We start from the raw sequence: 14,226 nt of genomic DNA on the forward strand, positions 1-14,226 counted from the left end.
ACCCATGCTTCTTGATTGGCAGGAGTCCAATCCTCGAATATTTGTTCTGCTTTCATATTAAGAATGATGTTTCCAGTCCCCTCTTCTCAATCCTTGTCGTTACTCATTTTCCTTTTCATTCACCTCCGAGTTGCTCCGCAAGTGGGTTGAAAAAAAACAGTCTTATTTGTGTTTCTGTGTGGGCTTTGTACTGCTCTCTCGTAAATCACTCTCATCCAACAGTCCTTTCCGCTCTTTTGCTTTCCCGACCTGTTGCATCGTAAATTAGTCTTTTTCCAGGAGGGCTGCCCCTTCCAGTTTGCAATCTCGTCGAAAATAATATATCTTCGGCTCGCCCTCCCCAAGACCAACTCCAGCAACACGGGTCTCATATCAGATCTTCATTCTTACTGCGTCACAAGAGAGCCCTTCTTTCCAAATCCTTCACAGAGTAAAACCTTTAAGTTCATATTATTCCCACACAATTCATTTTTAGTCCCATTTGCAATTAATTGCTGTGACGGATCTTCAGAGGGAGGGTTATTAGTAAATCACATAGAGCAAAAGAAATAAAAAGTCATTCCCCCCCCTTAGTTCCGTTGCATTCCAATCCACATACCATCACTGTAGTGCTTTGATGTAATCTTCCTTCTCAGTCTGTCTCAGTCTTTTTCCTTTCAGTGGTAAAATTGTTAGCAGATAAAAACCTCCTGCCTCTCTTGAAGCTTGTGCATTATCTTTCACCAATTTTTTTCCTTTTAAGTAACGCAACTAGTTTCACTCCTGGAAGCAGCTTCGGAGGAGTTCCGAAGCCCGCCGAGGGTTGTACACCCAGTGCCTCACCCCCTCCATCTTCCAAACTCGGAGGTGATTTATGGCAACAGCAGGTGAAAACAGCATCTCTCCCCCCTGGAGAGATGAAGGGAGGCTGATTTACTCCCCATAATCAGCCTCTAATTACCTCGTGCGAGCTGGATAGATGTTAATATCCGCCATCTTCCAAGGCGCCCCTAGCCCCCCCCCCCCCGATGCAAGGACTTTCAGCTGAACAATGGGAGTTTCCCGCTAGTGGAATAGTTTCTTTGGATGTTATCCATGGCATGGAACCTTGGATCAGACTGTGACCCAGCAGGGAGCTGCAAGCCACCTACTGAAGACCAAGGAACTAGACCAGGGACAGGCAATGTCATGTGATGCTGATGGACTCCAGCGCCCATCATCCCTGGCCATTGCTGGGCTTGCTTGTAAGGCTTGACTACCATAATGACCTCAGGATTCTAGATGCCTCCCAGGGCTGGGAACCTGGAGGTGTTTTAATTAAAGGAACTATACCTAAGCTGAACCCTCTGGCAGATGCTATGGCATCATTTCTGCCGATGTCTACAATGTGGCAGCATATGAATAAAATATACTGCAAATACATTTCTGCAACAGCTCAAGCCAACCCTGATGACACCTTCTTTGGCATTCTGAAATCACTAAAGCACTGTCTGCAGATAGAATTGCATTGGCCGTTCCAAGGTCTTTGGTGAAGAAACCTGATGTGCACTTTCAGCTGTATCCTGAAGGAATGTCTCCAACCCCATCGTCCCCTACTGAGGTCCAGCTCCAAAGGCCTTCTGGCAGGTCCCTCACTGGGAGAAGTGAAGTTACAGGGAACCAGGCAGAGGGCCTTCTAGACAGTGGTGCCCTCCCCATGGAACATCCTCCCGTCCAGGAGATAAACAACTATTTGACTTTTAGAAGACATCTGAAGGCAGCCCTGTACTGGGAGGTTTTTAATGTTTGATGGTTAATAATAATAATAATAATAATAATAATAATAATAATAATACATTTTATTTATATCCTGCCCTCCCCAGCCGAAGCTGGGCTCAGGGCAGCTAACAATTAAAAAAATTATGTTTTTATTTGTGCTGGAAGCCACCCAAAGCGGCCAGGAAAACCTAGCCAGATGGGTGGGGTATAAATAATAAAATTATTAATTATTATTAATTATTATTAATCATTATTAATTATTATTAATTATTATTAATTATTATTAATTATTATTAATTATTATTAATTATTATTAATTATTATTATTTCCTCTTTGGACTGTGCCACAAACGGGGATGTGCCTTTCTTCTTCATATGCTTGTCTAGGTTTAAAAGAAGAAATAAACCTTCATCAATTATTAAACACGAGGACATCAGTAAGAGAAGTTAGGACAGAACAATCTGACTAGTTTGCAGTGGAGAGAGCGTTGACTCTTACAGTGGAAGTAGAACTTGTCATCATGACTATCAGCCATCAATAGCCTTACCCTCCACGAATTTCTCTTTTAAGACCAAACAAGTTGGTGACTATCGCTGCTTCTTGTGAGAGACAATTGTATAGTTTAACTATGAGCTGTGTCCCAAGTTCACCCGGAATGGTGGACTCGGTTCTAGGCTCAATTAATCCGTGAGTATCATTGTGAATTTGTAATATGCGCCTCTTAAAAACTGAAAGCTCTATCGGGTTTGTTGCTTTGTTTTGAGACTGACAGCTGCAGCTAAAATAGTAAACAGACCTACAGGCATGTAAATGGCAAGGGGATCATTAGTAAATAAGGCTGTTTACCCTCCAAGGGTTGTTGCACCAGGTTGAGGTTCATCTACCAGTATTTGACAGGACGGCATATACCGTGGTGTCAGGCTGGTGGGAGTGATCAAAGCTGCAACAGCTGGAAGAGTTTTCAGCAAAAAGGGCTTATTGCACTTAAATCAAGAGAGGATAGAATCACAGAATAATAGACTCAGAGTTGGGTCCAGAGTTGGCAAAACCTATTTGGTGTTTCGCAACTTCCTGATTAGTTGCAGGACCTTAGCCAGGCCTAGCAGAGTAAACGCAGAATCCACGGAAGCAATTGGCGACTTGGCTGCAGACAGGATAGACGAAGCAGGAACCAGGAACCAGGAACTTGTAGTTAGGTGTTTATTAGATACAAAAGCAACTTTGCTATGACTCAAAATCCTAGTGGTAAGTAGATCGGTATGCACAATTTTCCATGTTGTATTCTGCACCTAGAGTAGCTTCAGGACCTACTAGAAATGGAATGAATTTTTTTTTTATAAGATGTTTATTAGGATTTTACAGAAAGCAAAAATTAACAGAATAAAAAGAAGACAAGAAAAAAAAGAAAAAATACAAAAAATACAAAAATACATAAAAAAAGAAAATACAAAATACAAAAAAGAAATAAGTAGAAAAAGTTAAAAACAAATCCATTTTTTTCCATATCTTTAAGCTCGTTTGCTTGTTTCCTTGACCTCCTCACACCTCCCTTTTTTGTATTCCCGTTCACATAGTCAGTTCAGCAAATCCTTACCCTCTTTCATTTATCTCAACTCTATATCTTAACATATTATAACTGTATATTTTCATCCATTATCAGTCCATTTTTACATATTCTTATTGGCCTTGTTGCTAATGCCACTTAATTTCAATCCAACATCATTTTAACATTCATTAATTTTACAATATTTCTGCAGATAGTCTTTGAATTTCTTCCAATCTTCTTCCACCGACTCTTCTCCCTGGTCTCGGATTCTGCCAGTCATTTCTGCCAGTTCCATATAGTCCATCACCTTCATCTGCCATTCTTCCAGGGTGGGTAAATCTTGTGTCTTCCAATACTTTGCAATAAGTATTCTTGCTGCTGTTGTAGCATACATAAAGAAAGTTCTATCCTTCTTTGGCACCAATTGCCTACTATGCCCAGGAGAAAGGCCTCTGGTTTCTTCAGGAAGGTATATTTAAATATCTTTTTCATTTCATTATAGATCATCTCCCAGAAAGCCTTAATCCTTGGGCACGTCCACCAAAGGTGAAAGAATGTACCTTCATTTTCTTTACATTTCCAACATTTATTATCGGGCAAGTGATAGATTTTTGCAAGCTTGACTGGTGTCATGTACCACCTGTATATCATTTTCATAATATTCTCTCTTAAGGCATTACATGCCGTAAATTTCATACCTGTGGTCCACAACTGTTCCCAGTCAGCAAACATAATGTTGTGTCCAACATCTTGTGCCCATTTAATCATAGCAGATTTAACAGTTTCATCCTGCGTATTCCATTTCAACAGCAAGTTATACATTCTTGAAAGTATCTTAGTTTTAGGATCTAACAGCTCTGTTTCCAATTTTGATTTTTCCACCTGGAAGCCAATTTTTTTGTCCAAATTATAAGCCTCCCTTATTTGATAATAGTGGAGCCAGTCTCACACTTTGTCTTTTAATTTCTCAAAACTCTGCAATTTCAATTTGTCTCCTTCTTGCTCCAGAATTTCCCAATATTTCGGCCATTTGGCCTCCATATTGAGCTTTTTCTGAGCCTTTGCTTCCATCGGTGACAACCACCTTGGGGTTTTATTTTCAAGTAAGTCTTTATATCTTATCCAGACATTAAACAATGCTTTCCTGACAATATGGTTTTTAAATGCTTTATGTGCTTTAACCTTGTCGTACCACAAATATGCATGCCACCCAAAAACGTTATTAAAACCTTCTAGATCCAAAATGTCTGTGTTCTCAAGAAGCAGCCATTCTTTCAACCAGCAGAATGCTGCTGATTCATAATAAAGTTTAAGGTCTGGCAGGGCAAATCCACCTCTTTCCTTTGCATCAGTTAATATTTTAAATTTTATTCTGGGCTTCTTGCCCTGCCAGACAAATCTAGAAATGTCTCTCTGCCACTTCTTGAAACAGTCCATTTTGTCCAAAATTTGCAATGATTGAAACAAAAATAACATTCTTGGCAATACATTCATCTTTATAACAGCAATTCGACCCAACAAGGAAAGCTTCAAATTTGACCATATTTCTAAGTCCTTTTTCACTTCTGACCAACATTTCTCATAATTGTCTTTAAATAAGTTTAAGTTCTTAGCAGTCATATTAACCCCCAGGTATTTTACTTTCTTGACCAGTGTTAAACCTGTCTCCTTCTGAAACCTCTCTTTCTCAATCGGTGTTAAATTTTTCTCAAGAACTTTGGTTTTTAACTTATTCAACTTGAATCCTGCCACATGACCAAATTCTTGAATCAGTTCTAATACTCTTTTAGTACTAGATTCTGGCTCCTGTAACGTCAATACTAAGTCATCTGCAAAAGCTTTCAATTTGTATTGTTTGGCTCCGACCTGTATACCTTTAATCAGACGGTCCCTTCTAATCATATTTAGCAAAACCTCCAGGACCGAAATAAAAAGCAATGGGGAAATTGGGCAGCCTTGTCGTGTACCTTTCTCTATCTTAAATTCCTCTGTCACCACGTTAGTAACAATTAGTTTAGCCTTTTGTTCTGAATAGATTGCACTTATACCATTTTCAAACCCTTGACCAACCCCCATCCCCTGAAGATTTTTCTTCATAAAACTCCAAGAAATCTTATCAAAGGCTTTCTCCGCATCTACAAATATTAAAACTGCTTTAGTATTAATGTTCACTTGCAACTTCTCCAAAATGTTAATTATATTCCTCGTGTTGTCAGATAAGTGTCTACCTGGGAGAAAGCCGGCTTGGTCCTTGTGTATCTCTTCCACTAATACTTTCTTCAATCTTTTAGCCAAAATATCAGCAAATATTTTATAATCCACATTAAGCAGGGATATGGGGCGGTAGTTCTTAAGTTGTGTCTTTTCAGACTCAGTTTTCGGTATAAGCGTAATATAAGCTTCCTTCCACGACTCTGGCGCTTCCCCCCCCCCCCCAAAAAAAAATTTCATTACAAACCTCCTTTAGTGGTTGTATTATCCACTCCTTCAAAGATCTATAATATTTTGAGGTTAGGCCATCCGGCCCTGGAGATTTGCCCAACTGCATATTCTGAATGGCACCTTCTACCTCCTGTTCTGTAATTTTATGGTTCAACATTAACTTGTTTTCTTGAGAGATTTTTTGTAGTCCATTTGTTTTTAAGAATTGGTCTAAATCAAACTCTTTCTGTGGCCCTTGTGTATATAACTGTTTAAAATACCTCTGGAAGCATTTTCTAATTTCGACTGGATTCTGAATGTTCTTTCCTTCCACTTCCAAATTGGTAATAGTATTGAGCTTTTGTCTTTTTTTCATTTGCCAGGCTAACAATTTTCCACATTTATTAGCCGATTCAAATGTCCTTTGTCTCATTTGTTTAATTTTCCATTCGATTTCCTGATTCATCATCTTCATATATTGCACTTGATATAACTTTATATCTCTCAGAATCTCTTGTGACTTTGGTTTCGCTCTCAGTTTCTTCTCACCTTCTTTTATTTTTTCCAAAATTTTATCTTTTTTCTCATTTTGAGCTCTCTTCTTTATTGCATTCTGTTGAATCAGAAACCCCCTCATAACTGCTTTACTTGCGTCCCAGATTACTCTTTTTTCAATAGTGGTGTTCAAATTTATCTCAAAATAGTCTCTCAAGGTTTTTTGGGCCTTCTTGGTAATCTCTTGATCTCTAAACAAGGTGTCATTCATCCTCCATCTGAAGGAACCGGTTGGTGTTAATTTCATCTCCATTTTCACAGCATTATGGTTGGAGCAAGTTTTAGGGCAAATTCCCACTTTTTGAGTCTTAGGTGCCAGTCCTCTAGTTATCCAGATTTGGTCAATTCTTGTCCATGTCATTTTGGCTTCAGAAAAGAAGGTTCCCTCTCTAGCCAAGGGATTCTTAGTTCTCCAAATGTCAATCAAATCCATATTGTCAGTCAATTCAAAAAAGGTTTTTGGTAGTCTGCCATCTTTTGTAACAACTTGTCTCTGCGACTTGTCCATGTTTGTAGATACCACTCCGTTCATATCTCCCATCATGATAATGTTGTAATCCATATAGTCTAACAATGTCTCATGCAACTTCTTAAAAAATTCAGATTTCCCCTCATTCGGTGCATATACTCCTACTATCAAAAATTTTTCTCCTTGTGTCTGAATTTCGATTGCCACAAATCTTCCTTGATCATCTTTAAAAACAAATTTCGGTGATAGGCTCTCTTTTGCATAAATAACTACTCCTCTCTTTTTGACCTTGTCCGATGAGATAAACTCTTGGCCCAATCTTTTATTAATCAATACTTTCCTATGTAGCCTTATCACATGTGTTTCCTGTAAACAAATCAAGTCCAATTGTTCCTTTTTCAGTAAATGAAAGACTTTCTTCCTTTTCTCCGGGGAATTAAATCCATGAATGTTCCAACTTAATAGTTGCAGAGACATGCTGTATTTATTTGCTTCTCCTCCAACTGCTCCCAATAATTGTTCTTGTTCTGACGGTGGTATCACTTTCTCTAGCTTGTCCAATCCCAAAGGTAGTGGTACTATGCCTTGTATTCCTGGTTTTAAAGCTTTTGGCTCTTCTTCAGCTTCTTTTTGCAGGTCTTCTTCGTGTTCTCTCAGAAATTTTTCTTTATCTTCCACTGATCTTATTTTAAACTTTTTCCCTTTAAAGGTAAAAGATAGGTCTTGGGGGAATTCCCACCTAAAAATGGTTCTGTTTCCTCTCAGCAGGGCCACCAAATCTCCATAGTTAGACCTAAGGTCCAAAAGATATTTTGGGATATCCTTAAATATCTCCACTCTTGATTCGTTTATTTCCAAGGTATTCTGGAAGTGCAGACTCAGTATTTTGTCTCTCTCCTCTTTTGATCGGAGGGTAATCAAACAGTCTCTCGCCCTGTTCTTTCTCTCTCCTCTTCCAAGTCTGAAAGCACTCACTATCTTGAAATCTTGTTTATCATCCAGGTTCCAAAAGCCTGCAAATTCCTGTGTAAGAAAGTCACTCAAACTATCTTTCTCAAGTTCAGGTACAGCCCTGATCCTTAGATTTGTCTGTTTTTCTTTTAATTCAATCATAGACAGTAATGACTTGTGGTCCTCAAGCTGCCTACATATTGGTGGTATCTTTTCCTCTACAGCCAATACTTTTTCCTTGGCTTCTTCAGCTGTTTTTTGGTTCAAAGTAGATTCCTGCAGCAATTTCTCAATAGATTCTGTATTTGAGTTCACCTTCTGCCCCAAGTTGTTGATGCTTGAAGTATTTTGATCAATTTTAGTTGTCGCTTCAGCAACTTGTTTGCTTAATTTTTCCAAAGATTCAAAAATTTTATCTAATGCTGGAGCTAAACCCCCTTCAGATGCCATTCCTTTAGGCGTCGCCTGAGCTGGATCTTCCCCTGGTGGGGCAGAAGGGCCGGGTGCTGATGGTCTACGCTGCTGCAGTCTAATTTTACCCAATCTTGTTGTTTTTTCCTGAGTCAAATCTGCCATAACACTTTATCTAAGGATCAAGGTCAGTCCCACGGTTACTTGTTTTGTAGTGGAAAATTCCCCTGGCCAATTTAGAGTGGAAAATTCCCTGGCCAATTGTAACAATTTCAAAGTTCCTCTAGGGGGACACAGTAGCAGTCCAAACTTGTAACAATAAGATGACTTTTCCAACTTTCAAAAATCCCCCTTTAATGAAAGAAGCAACAGTTTCAGGTCCAAAGAAACCCTTCAGAGTCAAAGTATCTCTCTTACAGAGTTAGCTGTCAAAAAGTTGCATTATCCTTTAACAGCGCGATTAACAATACAACAGTTCTATTGTCCCTTGACAGTCCGTTCCCAGGGATTAAGTGGTGGTCTTTGTTCCCTTTCTCTCTTCTTTTTTTGCAGGCAAAAAAAAAAGTACTTCCCCTTCTCCCTCCCCTCTCCTGCACCTCAGGGAGAGAGTTCTCTTTTAATTGATGTTAGGATTTGAGTCTTTTTCAACGCGATTTTCAAGGTCTTAGCTTAGACAGTCTTTGCTTTGATCTATTTACAGAAAACGGAAGGCGGACTTCCTGTTTACGCCTTCCCGCTTCAGTGCCAAATTAGTCCTTTCCCCCCCTTAAATTCCCCAATCTTCAAACTTGACCTACTCACGGGTAGTTGTTTAATAGCCGAATTGTCACAGGAAAAAGGTCAGCGCTCTCCGGCAACAGCTGCGCGGCTTCACTCCACGGAAGAAGCAGTTGACTCTCAGCACCGCGCCACACTCCCCGTTTCGCTCCGGATCTCTTTACAGGGTTCCCTCGCAAATTGGGGGGCGCTAAGGGTGCCCGCCGAGTCCCACGGTCACAGGCTTCTCCCGCCTGTGATTTTTGAAGGGGTCCCCACTTCGCCGTAGCGGCAAGACCCGATTTCCGCGGAGCTACTCCCTCAAGACTAGAGGGAATCGGCCATTGCCGATGGCGCCGCCTCCGGAAGTGACTAGAAATGGAATGAAATTGCTCTCCCCAGTTCTCCTCTATGGTGGTGTAGTTAACATAGTGCCCTCTAGGTACTGCTTGACTCCAATTCCCATCACCCCCAGTCAGCAAAGGCCAGCGATGACAAGACTTGCAGCTCCATTTTTTCACAGCACCCTCTGCTGGATGGAGGACTTATTTCTTTGTGTGTTTCTGAATGGCCGCACACTCAAACATAAAATCAAGGGTTAGAATGTTAGATGTACTATCTCAGGCATAGGCAAACTCCGGCCCTCCAGATGTTTGAGACTACAATTCCCGTCATCTCTGACCACTGGTCCTGTTAGCTAGGGATGATGGGAATTGTAGTCCCAAACATCTGAAGGGCCGGAGTTTGCCAATGCCTGTACTATCTTATGAGAAGAATAGTTGACTATGTAAGCATGCAGATCTCAAATATTTCAAACACTTACGCTGGCTGATCACCTTGAAGGTAAGGGTTCCTATGATCCAAATGCATGAACCCCACCTTAGAAACATTGCTGTTAAGATCAAAGCATTCTGCCAGCTTTTGAGAGCTCATCTGTTTACACCCTCATTCCCTTGATCTCTCTTCTCAATCTGCTGCCTTAATTGGTGTTATTCTAATAGGATTGCTTTACTGCATGTTTTAATTAATGGGTATTTGTATTTTAATCTTTGTTTTATTTTTTTAAAAAAACTGCTTCAAAACTTAATTTGGAATTAAGTGGCAAATTATTTAATAAACAACCATCATCATATAAAACCTCTCAAGGCCAACATGTTGGCTGTCCCTGCTCAATAGATTCTGATGTCAAATATTTCGTTTCACTCCTCGACCAAAGCTGCAGGCAGGTTAAGATGGAGAAGTTCTACTGTAGCTCAGATTTTCCTTTGAAGTCAACATTGCAAGCCACTGAGATTCACATCTCTGAAATGCAAAATTCAGCACCATTACCATTGATTATTCACAAAATGTCTGATACTACTCTTTAGCTCTGATATTTGGATCCAGTATCGGGTATTAGGCAGTTGATATCAGATAGCAATTTCCAGAGAGGTCTTCATCTGTCTCTGTGAAAACAGCAATGGATATCATAACAGATTGATAGTGGCATAACCTTTATAAACTGGATAGAATCAAGTTCCTTAGAGGCTCAAAGCATCCTCAGCTGGGGGGTGGCATGTGTATTTGAGAGGTGGAGGATTGTAAACCTTGGGATCAAATGGTAATGAAATTGGGAGGGAAACATACGTTTCATGCACAGCGGCAATTCTACGTACAGCGGAAGTTAAACTTAGTGACCTGTGACAACAGCAGTAATTGACAGTGATTTAACACCACCATTCTAACAATGCTAAGTTAGGCATCAGGTCTCTCCCCAGAGTACACCCTCTTATCTGTGGCAGAAGCTGGCTCATTTATGCAGTCTGTATCGCAGAATAGCTGTGGTTTCTCAGTGGGGAGCGGGGAGCACTTTATACATGATCAGAAGATCATTTCTCTATTGCTTCATGTAATCTCAGGCTGCATCATAGCGCTAAATCAGGTTGTGGAGCAAAGCTTTGCCTTTGCACTTTGTGGTCTGTTAAGCACCAACCTATCCTATCTCTCTGTTATTCTCTTGGAACATAAATTGAGTTCTTGTCTAGGCAAGAAACCCAGTCTGATATGTTTGCACCCCAGTGAGGTCTGACTGGATTGCAGGGAGGCTATTAAATTACACAGTGGTCCATGTCTTGCAAGATGCCTGAATTGCCAGAACAAAAAACAAAGTGGCAGTTGAGAGATGGAGTGAACAAAATGGAAGGGGTGTAGAGCACCTGCTTTGCATACACAAGGTCCAGCACTCAATTCCCAGCATCTCCAGGTCCCTTGCCTGAATCCCTGGAAAGCAACTGCCAGTTAGCATACCCTCCAAATTATTATAATCACAATTCAGGGCATTGCCTGCCACCATGCGCACCCACCACTGCCTCCCACCACCACTGTCATCTTTGTTGTTGCTGTTTAGTCATTTAGTCGTGTCCGACTCTTAGTGACCCCATGGACCAGAGCACGCCAGGCACTCCTGTCTTCCACTGCCTCCTGCAGCTTGGTCAAACTCATGCTGGTAGCTTCAAGAACACTGTCCAACCATCTCGTCCTCTGTCGTCCCCTTCTCCTTGTGCCCCCAATCTTTCCCAGCATCAGGGTCTTTTCCAGGGAGTCTTCTCTTCTCATGAGGTGGCCAAAGTATTGGAGCCAAAGTATCAGGATCTGTCCTTCCAGTGAGCACTCAGGGCTGATTTCCTTCAGAATGGATCGGTCTGATCTTCTTGCAGTCCATGGGACTCTCAAGAGTCTCCTCCAGCACCATAATTCAAAAGCATCAATTCTTCGGCGATCAGCCTTCTTTATAGTCCAGCTCTCACTTCCATACATCAGTACTGGGAAAACCATGGCTTTAACTATACGGACCTTGGTCGGCAAGGTGATGTCTCTGCTTTTTAAGATGCTGTCCAGGTTTGTTATCGCTTTTCTCCCAAGAAGCAGGCATCTTTTAATTTCATGATTGCTTTCACCATCTGCAGTGATCATGGAGCCCAAGAAAGTAAAATCTCTCACTGCCTCCATTTCTTCCCCCCTTCTATTTGCCAGGAGGTGATGGGACCACCTTGCTCTTTATCTGCCAGCACATCCTCCCCCTCTGGCGCAGCTCAACCAGCCCTTCTTGGCCAGTGCAGCCAGACCTTCTCCCTTGGCACACACCATGTGAGCAGGCCTTCTTGGTGCTCCTTGGCCAATGCAGAGCTGACCTGGCTCCTAGTTTCCTCGTCTCTGTGCTTCACCACCATTGCTCTGCTACCAGCCTATCAAGTCAGTGTTTTTTTCTGCTCCCCGATGTCCACTCTGATTAGAGAAGAGTGAGGCTTCTCCCAACAGTCACTGCTAAAATTATTAAGACACTGGGAAGAGAGAAAGTCGTGCTCCTCAGTAGCAGCTGCCCAAGAGAGGATGCATGGATCCCGGGACATTCTGGGATTCAATCAGAAGCCTGTACATTTGTGATGTCCTGATAAAAATGGGACACTTGGGCCGTATGAGTCTGTGTAGACTCAGCTGCCTAAGTTCCTATGGTTAACCAAACAAACCCCTGTGTTGCAAAGAGAACGTCAGCAATGTCTAGGCAACACGATGACCTTGTACATACGCAATAGACAATCTTTATAGAATTCCTTCAAACCATAACAAGTACAAAATGAAATCTTTAGTCTCAAAGTCTCTGAAAATCTTTAAATGAAGCGAGGTACCAGACTTTGTACGATGAAAGACAAGCTGTGAAGCTTTGTGTATTCAGCAAATATGATGTCCAACACTGAACAGTGATTCCGGATATTGACTACTGTTTCGTGGAATTCTTCGTCAGCGTGGTGGGAGGATATAGAATTGCTTCATAAACTGAAAATAAAATTTTACAGATGATGACCTGCATGACATATCACTTTACAAAAATTATAAACTATAATACAAACAGTAATGAACAAGAATACATACCCCATCTTATTTCGAATGAATGAATGTAAATGAAAATATCAAATGCTGTGGAACAGTGCTTATGTAATAATGTAGTCACTGCTGCTAACAATATTTTTTGAAAAACATATAAAGCCAGCTCCAGGTGGTGCTAATAACAAGGAGGTTGAGTTTAAAGGTACAGTGCAAAGTAACAATACAAATACAAGGAGATTGGGATTAAAGGAGCAGTACAAAGTTACAGGCAAAATACAGCTTGTCTTTCATCGTACAAAGTTTGGTACCTCGCTTCATTTAAAGATTTTCAGAGACTTTGAGACTAAAGATTTCATTTTGTACTTGTTATGGTTTGAAGGAATTCTATAAAGATTGTCTATTGCGTATGTACATGGTCATTGTGTTGCCTAGACATTGCTAAGTTCCTATGATGGCATTAGGGCTGCCATCTTGGATTCTTCAACAGCACTGCACAGCAAGCACCAAGATGGCGGTGCTTATGTAGAAAAGAGCCTCTGTAGAAAATAGTCTTGTTTTTTAACATGCCCAGCAGGAGACAACCAACGCAGAGCCAACAATCCAATCCAAGATGGCTGTCCTCATTTTTGCATATTCATTAGAAGAGAATGGCTGAGGCAGGGATGTGGAGTTCAACACAGCTGCCTGCTATAATTTCTGCATTGTTCATAGCAAATGACGTCAAACCAGGAAGTCACGCTCTGCCAAGATTAAATCACCGCAGCCAAGAATTTAAAGAAACAGTGGAGACTGCCGGGTAATTTATGCTATGCTAATTTATCACCACTAGTTGGTTACTGAGTCGCTCTAAATTTATCTTGCATATATAGAAATGTGGCAAATGATATGCCTTTCATGGCCTGAAATGATTTACAGTCCCCCCCCCCCGCTCTTTCTTTCCTGAATTCATGTCTTTGTGTGCACAGCAGCAGACATTGGTCCTTCAAATTTCAACTATGCCCTGTGCAAAGGTCAAATTTTGCCCCATGACTCTCACCTTCCATTCTGCATGTGCACTACATCATAGCTGCAACAACCCCTTCTTGGCTCAGCACCCAGTGCAGGGGAACTGGCCTAAATCTGCCCTAAATCCACCTCTGCTATACGTATCCATTTGCTCCCCACAATGGGAGCACTAGGACCCAAACAGTTAGGGGAATGGAACGCCGTCCCTATGAGGAAAGGTTTGGGACATTTTAGTTTAGAGGAAAGGTGAGGATGAGGCAGCATGGTAGAAATAAGCTTGCATGTCAGTTCAGGACAGATAAAATAAAGCAATTCTTCACACACTGATTAAATTATGGGACTCATTCCAATAGGAGACTGCTATTCTATACAAAGAAGAACAGAAAAGCAAAGTGCTCTGTGGGTTTGTGATCTGAATGGAGGGGTACTGATATTGTACTTTGACTTGGAGGCATGGAAGAAGATCCCTGAACCACCCTGATTTACCTTGTTATCCATCAACCACATAGA

The 14,226-nt window shown here is 41.1% G+C and overlaps 1 long non-coding RNA gene across 1 annotated transcript in view; it reads left to right on the top strand.

Moving 5' to 3' along the window:
- Positions 1–13,467, top strand: part of LOC310764914 — a 55,385-nt gene extending 41,918 nt beyond the window's left edge. Inside the window, exon 3 of the long non-coding RNA XR_014549353.1 lies at positions 13,286–13,467. This is a non-coding gene — a long non-coding RNA (uncharacterized lncRNA). The remainder of the gene's footprint in view (positions 1–13,285) is intronic.
- Positions 13,468–14,226: the final 759 nt, after the last annotated feature.

Source organism: Podarcis filfolensis (genome assembly GCF_964270895.1).
Source record: "Podarcis filfolensis genome assembly, chromosome: 6".
Classification (NCBI taxonomy): domain Eukaryota; kingdom Metazoa; phylum Chordata; class Lepidosauria; order Squamata; family Lacertidae; genus Podarcis; species Podarcis filfolensis.